The 12850-nt window shown below is 27.2% G+C and overlaps 1 long non-coding RNA gene across 1 annotated transcript; it reads left to right on the top strand.

The window, feature by feature from the left end:
* Positions 1 to 1243: 1243 nt before the first annotated feature.
* LOC111027019 lies at positions 1244 to 8565 on the top strand. Its single transcript, XR_002603753.1, has 5 exons — positions 1244 to 1333; positions 1429 to 1625; positions 5293 to 5374; positions 5457 to 6772; positions 6834 to 8565. It is a non-coding gene; the product is annotated as an uncharacterized LOC111027019 (long non-coding RNA).
* Positions 8566 to 12850: the final 4285 nt, after the last annotated feature.

Genomic DNA, 12850 nt, shown 5'->3' with positions numbered 1-12850 from the left:
AGTATGGTTTGAAAAATTATTTTTGTAGAAGATGTAGTTTTTTAAATATTTTTAGTTTTGTTTTTTTTTCGAGTTCTTGCTGTCTAAGCATCACATTAACACGGACTCTTATGGTTGCAAGAATAAATAAACATTCTTTCTTTAAATGCTTAGTTTTTTCTGTACAAAAAATGATTGAAATGGTAAATATTAATAGTATGCATGAATAATTAGAAATTATTATCGTCTTCTCAGTAGTCAACTGTGTAATCCCAATTGTTACATAAATATGCAAATATTTCAAATCTGAATGAATATTTAAAAAGATGCTTTATAATATGAACTCTATAACAAGTAAATACTATCTACTTTCAGAATATACTTAGTTATGAGCGTGTTACAAACTTACAATTTGGTATTTACAATTTAATATGATAAGTAATTAATAATTATGACAATTTACCAAAAGACAAAAACCAAAATGTAGTTTTTTATTTTGTTATCAGTTTTGTTGTCAGTTGTTTTCAAGAAGGCAGCGATGCAGACCGGTTTGCTGCCTGTGTCACTTGTCTTAAAATGCGATTTAGTCCTATTTATTTATATTGTAAACCGGGTTTATTCACGACAGCTGTGATAACTGTGCAAACAGCGTAGATATTAAACTTATGGATATGGCATTCCTTTATGCATTCTACATACACTGTTTAGGCCAACATAACGGAGAGAGAAACGATGGTTCTCACTCGCACACATCTTCTGTGTGACAAGGAAAGTAAAACTATTGTAAGAGAGAGAAAACATAATAACTACAGATAATTGATAAGACATTATTTATGTTAGCTTACAGATTTTTGTGTTATGCCGCATCCATTAGTTTAATATCAATGGCAAACAGTCGTTTTGTCCCCTTCAATTGTTAAGCTGGGACAATTTGCCCCAGGGAGTTATAGACCTATCTCCTTTATTTTAATATGGTATTGTCATTTTAAATTTAAAATAAAAAGAGATTGAAATATCGAAAAATAAATAATTATGCAAATGCCTTTGAATTCTATTTTAATATAGTTAATTACTAATTTAAATTGTATTATTTTTATTTTTGACCAAACGTCGTATCTTATAATTGTCGAGGACGAAACATCCGCGATTCCTATGATTTATGTTTATACTCCTTGACATAGGTACAAGCTCCTTGCGACGCCGAGTTCCACCTTGGCATTTTTCTCGTCCCGCGACGTGTACAACGTCGCCATTGCGTCGTGCGGATAACACGATTTCTCCGCTCTCAGACTACCTTTTATTTGTCGTGTGACGCTTGAATTGTCTCAGAATCAACCGACCTAAAAATAATAATGTAAGTATTACACGTGCTAGAAACTGTGGATTTGTTTTTACTTGTTATTGACATGGAAATATTACATTGTGGTTTTAAAATTATTGATATTTCAGAATAATGTAAGGAGATATTACAGTCTGTAGATTACTCTCGTTTATATCCCGCTTGTCATCTTCTAAGGTCAACTCTTTTTAAGGCTGGCAGCCTTAAACGATTACTCGGAACATTGCTAAAACCATACCTGCAGTCGAACGATGGACGATCAAATTCCCGATTCATCTTACGAGTTCACCCATAATGTTAATAACGAGTGAGTACCGTCTTACTGGGTGCATATTAACTTGAAAGTTACGGCCCGATATCATAATATCCAGTGTGTATGTAGACACTAGAAAAATGTTTCAATCACATTAAATCGCTTTACCTTAATGTCAGAAACAATATTTTATGAAAACTATAAGCCTGCATTATGATGGAAGAGTATCATTAAGTATTTAATGCTCTTTATATTATCCCACACAGAACATAATGTATTTATTCAATATTTTTAATGAATATTTAAAAAAAATTAAATACTATGTAAATGTTAAATTTCCATTGGTCATACATAAGTTATTAAATATTAATTTAATTATAATAAACATTGTTTGAACCATTTTGCATCTTACGATTAATATTTGAAACTTACATTGAATAAATATTTTTTATTAACGTTTATTTAAAATGTAATTAATGTTTAGTTTCTATAGTTTATGGATTTAAAAATATTTAAAAATACATAATAAATATTGTTTGAACCCTTTTACAACAATAATTGTTAAAATTGGATATTAAATTAATATCAGATACCAACATTTCATAAATTAATTTTCATTAGTAAATATTTAAAAATATATTATGATAAGGATCTATGTAACAAGATAATTTAACACAAAAAAAAAATATAATAATATAAATATAAACATAAAAATAAACAACAGAATAAGCTATCATGGCTTTATATTTTTTGTAATTTACCTACATTAAAAATTCATATATTACCCATAGTATTGACAGATACATCATATTTTTATATATACTATAGGTATGTAAGTAATTAACATTATAATATAAATTAACATTAAAAAAAAAACAAAGTATTTACTAATCACAGGAATCATTATCTAATATCTATTTTTCCATTCAAATTTTAATTTAATTTAGATTCATTAAATTGGATAAATTCTTGATAGCTGTTGATTACTTGCTACTTAGGTTTCTCAATATGATTCTAAACCATTTTTTTTTTTAAATTTCATGTAATTTTCAAAAGGAAAACATGAGCACTTAACTAGGGAACCAAATATAAATCTATTTTATAATGTGAATAGTATAGTTTAGTTTTTAATATTCTGGATATTAGGTTCGGGTTGAATGTAGGTACTAACAATGTATATTCAGAAAATATTTTTATTTTTATTTTGTATTTTATTGCTGCTTGTTTTAATCCAGTAACATACATGTTATTTATTGTTACTATTAATTATATGATTTTGACCGCTCGCATTGTAACTGCTACTGACATTTTATTCTCCTAGTATGCCATAAAGATTAGGAGACCTTTGTCTTAAGCGCCCTACTATTTATATCTCTATTGCCGTGGTTTAATGGTAATACAGATTCTTTTACTGCATTAATTATTTTTCGATCCTGTATTTATTCATTGGTCGACCAATTCTATACAATATAATACAAAATGAAGAATCTGTTATTTTTTTTTAAATTTCTAAATTTTTTTAAGTAATTGCTGAAAGTGTATTGTGCAATAAATGTAGTAGTAAAATTAAGTATTACATAAAAAATAAAATAATTTTTATGTTTATAATTTTGATGATAATGAAGCAAAAATGAGACAAAGATGAGCATTAGTAATATTTAAGAATGTTGATTAGTATAAAATTTATTAATAAGAATTTTTATTCGTGATTAAAACCAATTTTAGGTGGTCCACTTATACAAGAATATGATGTCTAAAATTGAAATACAGTTGTAAAAACGGTAGAGCACATACTGCAGTCACAATGTTGTCGGTAGAGCGCATACGACAAGATAGCCGATAATTTTAGTAATTGAAAAACTTAATCTCATTCTGAAACATATTTCATATTCAGCCTTCAGAGTTTTGTACTAACGTATGTACCTTTAAACGGTATAACTATTGTACAATTCTTTCAAATGTTTTATCAATGAATTTAAATTATTAACATTTCTTTTGTAAATAATAACATATAATTCACTTAAATATCACAGATTTTTTAAATTTAACTTTTAAATGGAGTTTTGCTCATTTTAAAATGTACTAGTATTAAACTGAATATATAAAAAATAACTACTAGAAAATTTGATAATACGACAAATTCTGCTATATTATTCATTTGAGACAGCCTGTGGCGGATAGGTCTATTTTTTGTAACAGGAAACCAAATTCAAGAGCCCCGAAAATTGTATACTTGTTTCATTCACATTACATTTATAAAATATGTTTATATTCTATCTCTCATTTTATTATATTTAAATATGAAACTATACAACATTTTGAGAACATTTTTCATGGTCTATATAATTGTATTCTGTAAAGAATAAAATGTTATAAATTAACTGAAGGTATTACTACCAATTCTTTTATAGTTTAAGCATATATACATTACCTTCTCCATCTGACTCTATTTTAATATTTTCCTCATATTGATCACATACTCAATCTCTTTTTAATTTTTGTCAAGTCATTATACATTTAAAAAAAATGATACATGAGATATATTTGGCTTAAATGGATACTTTTTAGTGAATACGCTGGTAAAGGTTGGTCAATACAAAATTATATTATATTAAGCATATAAATATGTTTCTTTTTCAAAACGTACTAATTTATATATTGGATGACTGAGTCAAATATAATATTATGCACATTTACTGTATGAATGCAATGGATCATTGATTGGGTTATCAGTTGATTCATACGTAAATTCTCTTAAATTTTCGATTTTCTGGATAAAAGTGTTTTCTACTTTCTCTCCATGACTTTTTCAAACCATTAAGAGTTTGGGTTCCAATTCTGTGGACAGAAGCAAAATAGCCACAAATTGCTAAGGTATTTAGATAAGGATGTAATTTTTGTAGAAATCTTAGATACTTTTGTGCTATTAAAATTGTTTCATCTTTACACAGTCCTTCCATAAAACCCTTAGCATTAATACATACCCATGTTAAATATTTAATATTTGTCCTACTCCAACTGCATGTTATGCATATTATATGTACTGTGTAGTGTGAATGTCATTTTTTATTAATGTAAGATAAAAATTAATTACTTAATTATTTATAAACCAATAAAATTAAATAGTTTCTAATTGTATATAGTTCAATATTGTTATTGTAGTATTAAAATCATATCAATCATATCATAATCAATATAAAATACAGAGTTGTGAAACAGAGTGGGGTGGGAGGTTCTAATTAATTACACTTTTAAATATTTTAGATATTTCAATGATTAAAAAATATAAGTATTTTCAATTGTACCATTGTTTAGTACTATATTTGACCAACCCACTCAAATCATCCAGATAAAATATCAGAGTGATATTTGGATTTTTGATGAATACAAAAATTAAAAGACAAAAACACAAAACATCCCTTTACTTCAATGTTTAGGACTATACTCAAAATTTTGAGTATGTACATAGAATCTAATTGCCAACAAATTCCAGATTAAGGTTGAATTAAATTAGATTTTTTTTATTAATTTCTAAATTCTCAAAACTATATAAAGCAATAATTCTTGTAACATGTATAGTTATAAACTGTCGTTTTTATTTTTAGTTTGAAATATTTATTGAAATTTAAAAACTAATGAAAAAGAAAAAAATCTTTGGCCATTTATGAACCACTGTTAAGTATAAAATTTTAACTAATATTATAAATTAATTATTTTTCAGGAATTATACAATACATGATTGAACTTGGAAATCACTTTTAATTTCAACACCAATCATAAATTCAAACTTAAATTAAGCCAAAGTAAGAATAAATTGTATTAGCTATTTTTAAATGTATCAATATTAACATAATAATGGATGTATGTTTTGTTTGTGTTCTTAAGGTTCTGTCAAATCATTTATCTATGAGAAAAATTGTTCGGAAGTAGTACTGCATTTCAGACTACTATGGTGCAGCAGCAAACTCCACAAAAATCAGTTGATGACTTGGAGCACATAGTTGGAAATTTAGAGAACAATTACTCATTTTTAAAAACAAATAGATGAACTTTACGGAAATATTGACAATATGTGTCAATAAAATGACAAGATCAGTTACTATTGGAACTGTATTGGACAATTACTTAAAGCTATTGAAAATGCCTGGAATTTATACAAAGTTACATAAAAACATAAAAGCTCCTATTTTGAAATGCATTTAAGTAAACCATGACAGATAGTTGTATTCAATAGTAAGCTTTGTAAGTAGAGAGGTTTTAAGAACACTTTTAGTTGAGAAATTCACGGCTAATAAAGTTCTTCAATTAATAATGAATAGATTAATAACAGGAAATACGAGAAAATCTACTATTATTATAACTGGCAAACCTTTTGGTACAGAACATGATATCATTGCTTATGAAACTCTAGATAGTTTAATCCGTATTTGTTAAATTTCACTTGTAATGTATTAGCTAATTATCTACTTGACAATAATCATATTGAATTAATAAAGCTTGCTGATGATCCAGTGGAAACAATAACTTTAATGGATACTGTGTACCAAGTTCCTAGAAATTGTAACTGAATCATAACTTAAGATAAAATTCAAGTTTATCCTCAACCTTCATATAGAGTCTACCCTTTTCAAAGTGCTACTGAACCAGTTCTCTAGTAAAGTGATATTTTTGTTGCTATTCATAATTCGAAAATTTGTTAAAAGAGGGTTGGATATGAGAAAACTTGAATACTCTAAGCACAGAATTAAAAAATATTGAAAAGTCAAAAGTAAAAAACTAACAAAACTTTGACAAGTCTCAATCGTAAACAAAATTACTCAAGGCCAAGCACGACAAGACTTCCATGGAAAACACATGAACTTAAAACTAAATGAGAAAAAGAAAATGATGACAGAATGGCTATTGTTACTGAAGAAATAAATTATGTTGATTTAAAAGTAGTGAAGTCAAAGAAATAAAAGAAGAATCTAATCCCCCAAGAATGCTTATTCTGCATTATTAGTAGGAATGAAGAGCCTTCAGACTAAAGTGTATTATTTGAAACAACATTAGAAACTAATTACTTAGAGAAGAGAGGTGAAAATCATCTGGTCATGAGATATAGGAAGAAGTAAATGGATTGGTGCTGAAATTACAAATACCAAAAGATTGCTTGAAATTAATCCACATCAACAAAATGTGGTCTTGTGATGTTTGATAACGTAAGTACTTTGTGTGCATCCGATGGTGGACATACATTTGTAACAGTTTCTTTGATTTTAGGATTATGGAGGAACGTGTAATAGCTATTTTACTCCAATGATGAAGATTATGTAGACAATATGGATAATGTTAAGTGAATAGCCACTACTCAGCTGTTTATTTTGGCTATCGAAAATCATTACGTCACAACAATTTCATACTCCTCACCCCACCCACAAGATATATCCCGCATAAAAAATCCAAATAATTTTAAGATAAATTAGTTTAAGAACCTAGATATTAAAACTTAGTGTTTAGTTCATACTGTTGTAATAGGTTATATTAAGTAATTAGATTCTAATGTTGTTTCAACTGTTATAAGTAATACATTTTAGTCTGAAGGCTCTTCATTCCTACTATTAATGCAGAATAAGCATACTTGGGGGATTAGATTCTTCTTTTATTTCCTTGACTTTGACTACTTTTAAATTAACATAATTTATTTCTTCAGTAACAATAGCCATTCTGTCATCATTTTCTTTTTCTCATTTAGTTTTAAGTTCATGTGTTTTTCATGAAAGTCTTGTCGTGCTAGGCATTGAGTAATTTTGTTTCCGATTGAGACTTGTCAAAGTTTTGTTAGTTTTTTACTTTTGACTTTTCAATATTTGTTAATTCTGTGTTTAGAGTATTCAAGTTTTCTCATATCCAACCCTCTTTTATCAAATTTTCAAATTATGAATAGCAACAAAAATATCACTTTATTAGAGAACTGGTTCAGTAGCACTCTGAAAAGGGTACACTCTATATGAAAGTTGAGGATAAACTTGAATTTTATCTTAAGTTATGATTCAGTTACAATTTCTAGGAACTTGGTACACAGTATCCATTAAAGTTATTGGTTTCACTGGATCATCAGCAAGCTTTATTAATTCAATATGATTATTGTCAAGTAGATAATTAGCTAATACATTACAAGTGAAATTTAATAAATACGGATTAAACGATCTAGAGTTTCATAAGCAGTGATATCATGTTCTGTACCAAAAGGTTTGCCAGTTATAATAATAGTAGATTTTCTCGTATTTCCTGTTATTAATCTATTCATTATTAATTGAAGAACTTTATTAGCCGTGAATTTCTCAACTAAAAGTGTTCTTAAAACCTCTCTACTTACAAAGCTTACTATTGAATACAACTATCTGTCATGGTTTACTTAAATGCATTTCAAAATAGGAGCTTTTATGTTTTTATGTAACTTTGTATTAATTCCAGGCATTTTCAATAGCTTTAAGTAATTGTCCAATACAGTTCCAATAGTAACTGATCTTGTCATTTTATTGACACATATTGTCAATATTTCCGTTAAGTTCATCTGTTTTGTCTTTGGAAATGAATAATTGCTCTTTAAATTTTAAATTACGTGCACCAATTCATCAACAGGTTTTTTTGGAGTTTGCTGTTGCTTCATATTGTTTTAAAAGCCTTATCTACTTCCGAAACATTTTTCTCATATAGAGGCTACACTTTTATATTGTTCTAAAATATTAGTACTTCCTTTTAGATATTCAACTTCAATGTGGTTTTTCCAAATCATTTCTGCTACTGGTTATATATTTTATAATAGAATCAAATTTTCTGACAGATTGCTTTATGGAAACAATTTTATTTTCTTAAATTTTTTTTTAAATTGTATAAATAACTTTTTTTATGTTCAATTTTTTGTATTTACATTTGACAATGTTTTTCTAACGGAATTAATTGATTTGAATGTAATTATGATTGCACTTACTAAAATATATTGTAATTTTCAGTTCTGGTTGATATTATGAAAATGTCTAAATTTGCCACAATGTAATTATATAATACTTATAACAAGCAAAAATTATTTAAATTATTTTCTTATATTTATTTTAAAATGAAAAAAACATCAGTATCTATTTGCCATTGTTTTTAGATTAAAAATATAACAATATATTTTATAGTATTTATAATTTATTTATTAATTTATAATGTAGACTAATAATTTGTTTACATTTATTGTGAATTGTGATCAAGTTTTAGTTATAAATAATTTTATTATTTAGATTATTTCAATTCACATTAATGAATATTAAATTATTCAATTTGATCAATAATTTATTTGGAAATAATTGCTCATTAAATATCTAAATTAAATAATATATTGATATCCGTCAATTAACTTTAAAATGCATATTAACTTTTCAACATATAAGTTCTTAAAATTGTGATAAATTTCTACCTAAATAATTGTTTATTCTAAAACAAATATGTAGAAGTATATTTGTATTAGTCCTGTGCTTACCAATATCTAAGACAAATAATTGATAGGTCATTAGAGTATGCAAAATAAAATTATAAGTTTAATTGTATCTTAGTCTAAATTTAGCTGATCTTGTTAAACAAACACATGAACTTATCGGGGCCCTTGTTCTAAAGTACCTTCTAGATTCTAGAAGCTAAAAAAATGTTTTTATGAATTACAATATGTTATAAAAACAATGATTAAACATTCCATGGTCATGTCTCATGGGTTCTATTTGTCTGTACAATTAATGATAGTCAATAAGTTAATAATTGCTTAATTCTATTTTGTATAAAAATAATTAAAATATCATAGGGCCGAGAGAATCATAACACTTTTATGCCCACAGTTTTTGTCTCAATTTGTTATTGCTATCTCCTCTGAAACTAATTCACCAATCTTCATGAGACAAAAAAAGTATAAATTCATTAATACCTGAAAGGTGCTTAAGACTATTTATGGTGTTTCTAGATGCTGTTTTTATGTAATTACCTATTATTAATTTTTGATCTTTACAATTAAAAAAGATGATGAGAAATTTAAACATCAAATGTTAAAATGTTATAATAATATTTTATTCAATTTCATATTTGTACATTTTTTATTTTAGTTGTTTTACCAAAAAAAAGTAAAATTAAAAAAAAGTTATGAATTAAAAGATTTAAGTAAAGTAAAAAATTGTGATAAATTGAAAAAATGTCAATTGCTAGCCATATAAAAGATCAAAATTAAAAAATGGAATTTTCCCTAAATATTAAGATATTTGCTTCGTATTTTCTATCTTTCTAGATAATGAATATTCCATAACATAAAATATTGTAAATATCTACACCTCTGTCACTAGTCATCAAGATTTGGTATATTATATAAAACGAAATACTGAGGATAAACAAAAATTACGGTTGAAAAAAAAAATGTATTGTTTCCATAATTGTTATTTATAATATTTATGCTGTTCAATCAATGTATACGAATTGGTAGTTCTTCTATTACAAGTACACAAAATATATTACCAAATTATAAAAACAATTTTGATTAGCATTACACTATCACATTAGTTAAGTTTCTGTCATCAAAAATTCTAGTTAGCCTACATTCCCAAATACTAACATTTATCTGAATCTTGATGAGTTGCTTTGAACCTATACTCTATTGAATTATAAAATAAATAAATAACGAAGGAAAACACATCGCCTTTAGATCACTTTACATATAATGTAAATGCATTTATATTATATTTTCATATAGTTTACTAGCTGACCCGGCAATGTTTCGCTATTGCAAGATTTCTCAGATATTAAATTGCTATTTATTTTCTGGATGTTAAATAATTATTTTTATTTTAGACCACTTTTAGTCACGTCTCCGTGGTAATGTAGCCATATAAATTTAGCGCCGACACCGTGGATTCTTCATAATGTTTAAAAAAAATTATTTTGTATGTAGTGGTAAATGTATATGTATATTGTATGTATATTGTGTATGTACATTTTGTAGGTATAACTATGGATGGAACAAGAGATATGAATTATGCCAGTATTTTCATAATTCAAAGACTTGTTCTAATGATTTAGAAGATATATTTTGAATGTTTGGGTACACGTTTTGAATCAATTTTACTATGATGGGTACTGAATTACAGAAACTTTTAATATTTATTTTATCATTCGTTGCTTGAAATTGCAGTGAAATTGTTTTGACAATTCATCAGCTATTGCGAAACCTCATATTAAGCTGTTAATAGGTTTTTCAAAATAACGTACATTTTTTTACATTTCTCACCTAAAACAATATTTTTAGTGTTATTGGTATCCTAACAAATATTTATAATTTTAATAATGTTCAGTTCATCAATGTCTTCGAAACCTATGTAACAATCACTTTCTGATTCAATGCTTATTTTAATATCATTTTTAATAAATGTTTGAAATCGAGGTGCAGTATAGTGTTCAAGTAACGGCCACTATACTATGTACTTTTTTTATATACTATTTTTCCATTCAAATTTTCATTTAATTTAGATTCACTTAATGTTATAAATTCTTGATACCCGATAATTACTTGCTCCAATAAGGTTTCACATGTTTCCTAACCATTTTTTTTTTTAAATTTCATGTAATTTTCAAAAGGAAAACAAGAGCACTTAACTAGGGAACCAAATATAAACCTATTTTATAAGTGAATAGAATCATTCAATTTTTAATACTCTGGATATTAGGTTAGGTTTGAATGTAGGTACTAACAATGTATTTTAAATAAATTTGGTTTATTTTTATTTTGTATTATATAGCTGCTTGTGTTAATCCAGTAACACATATTAAATTATTTACTGTCGATAATAGTTATATGATTTTGACTGCCCACATTTCAACTGCTACCGACATTCAATTATCCTAAAACGCTATAAAGATTAGTGGACTTTTGTCGTATGCACTCTACTATTTATATCTCTATTACAGTGATTTAATGATAATAAAGATTCTTTTACTGCATTATATAATTTTTGACCGTGTATTTAATCATTGGTTGACAATTTTGAGCGCCACACGTGGTTTTATATTTTCATTTAGTAGGTATATCAAAATAATTTTACAATATAATACAAAACAAAGAATCTGTTTTTTTTTTAATCTCAAAATTTTATTTTTATTTTTTTAAAAATATATACAAAATTTGTTCCTTTAGGGAAAATAAGAATATGTGATATTAGAAAGTATTTACATGAAAATGTGATGGAAGGAGTCACCCAGTGGTTACACTACCCTTACTTGATAACTTTTTTTTCTTTAAATGAATAAAGTTACTTTAATTACTCATTGAGAAGATCTCTATATCATTTCCTTCTGAGGCTCCTGGGAGGGTTCCCAAGAATTGTGAAGGTGGCAAGGTTTGAAATGAGGGGGTTGGTATAAGAAGGGAGTTTTGAGTGGAAACATTTGTAAAAGGTTACTGCTTCTTCGTGGACTGTTTTAATTTTTAGATCGGTGTGTAAGGTTAGGTTTGAAATATAAGGAGGAGAATTTGTGATTTTGGAAGGTTTGAATTTTATTAGTGTTGGATTTTTTGGCGTTGCCCCAAAGTTGAAGACCACAGGTCCACATAGGCTTAAACAAGGATTTATAAATTAAGAGTTTAGTATTTAATGGAGTGTGTTTGTTTTTGGTAATTAGAGTTTTGAGGATGCGGAGACGTGCATTTAAGGCAAGCCTTTTAATTTGAATATGATGTGACCATGTGAGTCGACGATCAATTGTCAAACCTAAGTATTTAGCCGATTGAGAGGAAGGGATTTGAATATTGTCTAGAGATATCATAGGACAAAGAGGAAGAGTGAAGGTAGTACGAAGCGATTTGGATTGGTTAACTTTGATACGCCATTTTTTATACCAATTAGCCATGAGTCGAGGTAGAGTTGAAGATTGAGGGAAGCTATGTTAGGATTATCATGGATAGAAATAATAGCCTTGTCATCGGCAAACTCTGCAACAGTTGTGTACGGACTACGAAGAGGTGGGTTGGTCGGCAGCGTATATGTTGTATAACAGATGAGAAAGAATGCCCCCTGTGGAACACCTGCATTAATCTTTGCTAAGCCAGAAAAAGGTGTGCTGACTCTGACCTGAAAGTAACGATCTGAGAGGTAGGATTTGATTAATAAGTAATGAGTTGGGTGGAAAATTGGCTTTACTTTATATAGCAGTCCCTCATACCATACCTTATCGAATGCTTGGGATATGTCCAAGAAGACGCAGGAGCAATAACTTTTTTTTTT

This window comes from Myzus persicae, unplaced genomic scaffold (genome assembly GCF_001856785.1).
Source record: "Myzus persicae strain clone G006 unplaced genomic scaffold, MPER_G0061.0, whole genome shotgun sequence".
NCBI lineage: Eukaryota > Metazoa > Arthropoda > Insecta > Hemiptera > Aphididae > Myzus > Myzus persicae.
The sequence above is the reverse complement of the archived record's forward strand: the minus strand, read 5'-3'. Positions and strand labels throughout refer to the sequence as shown.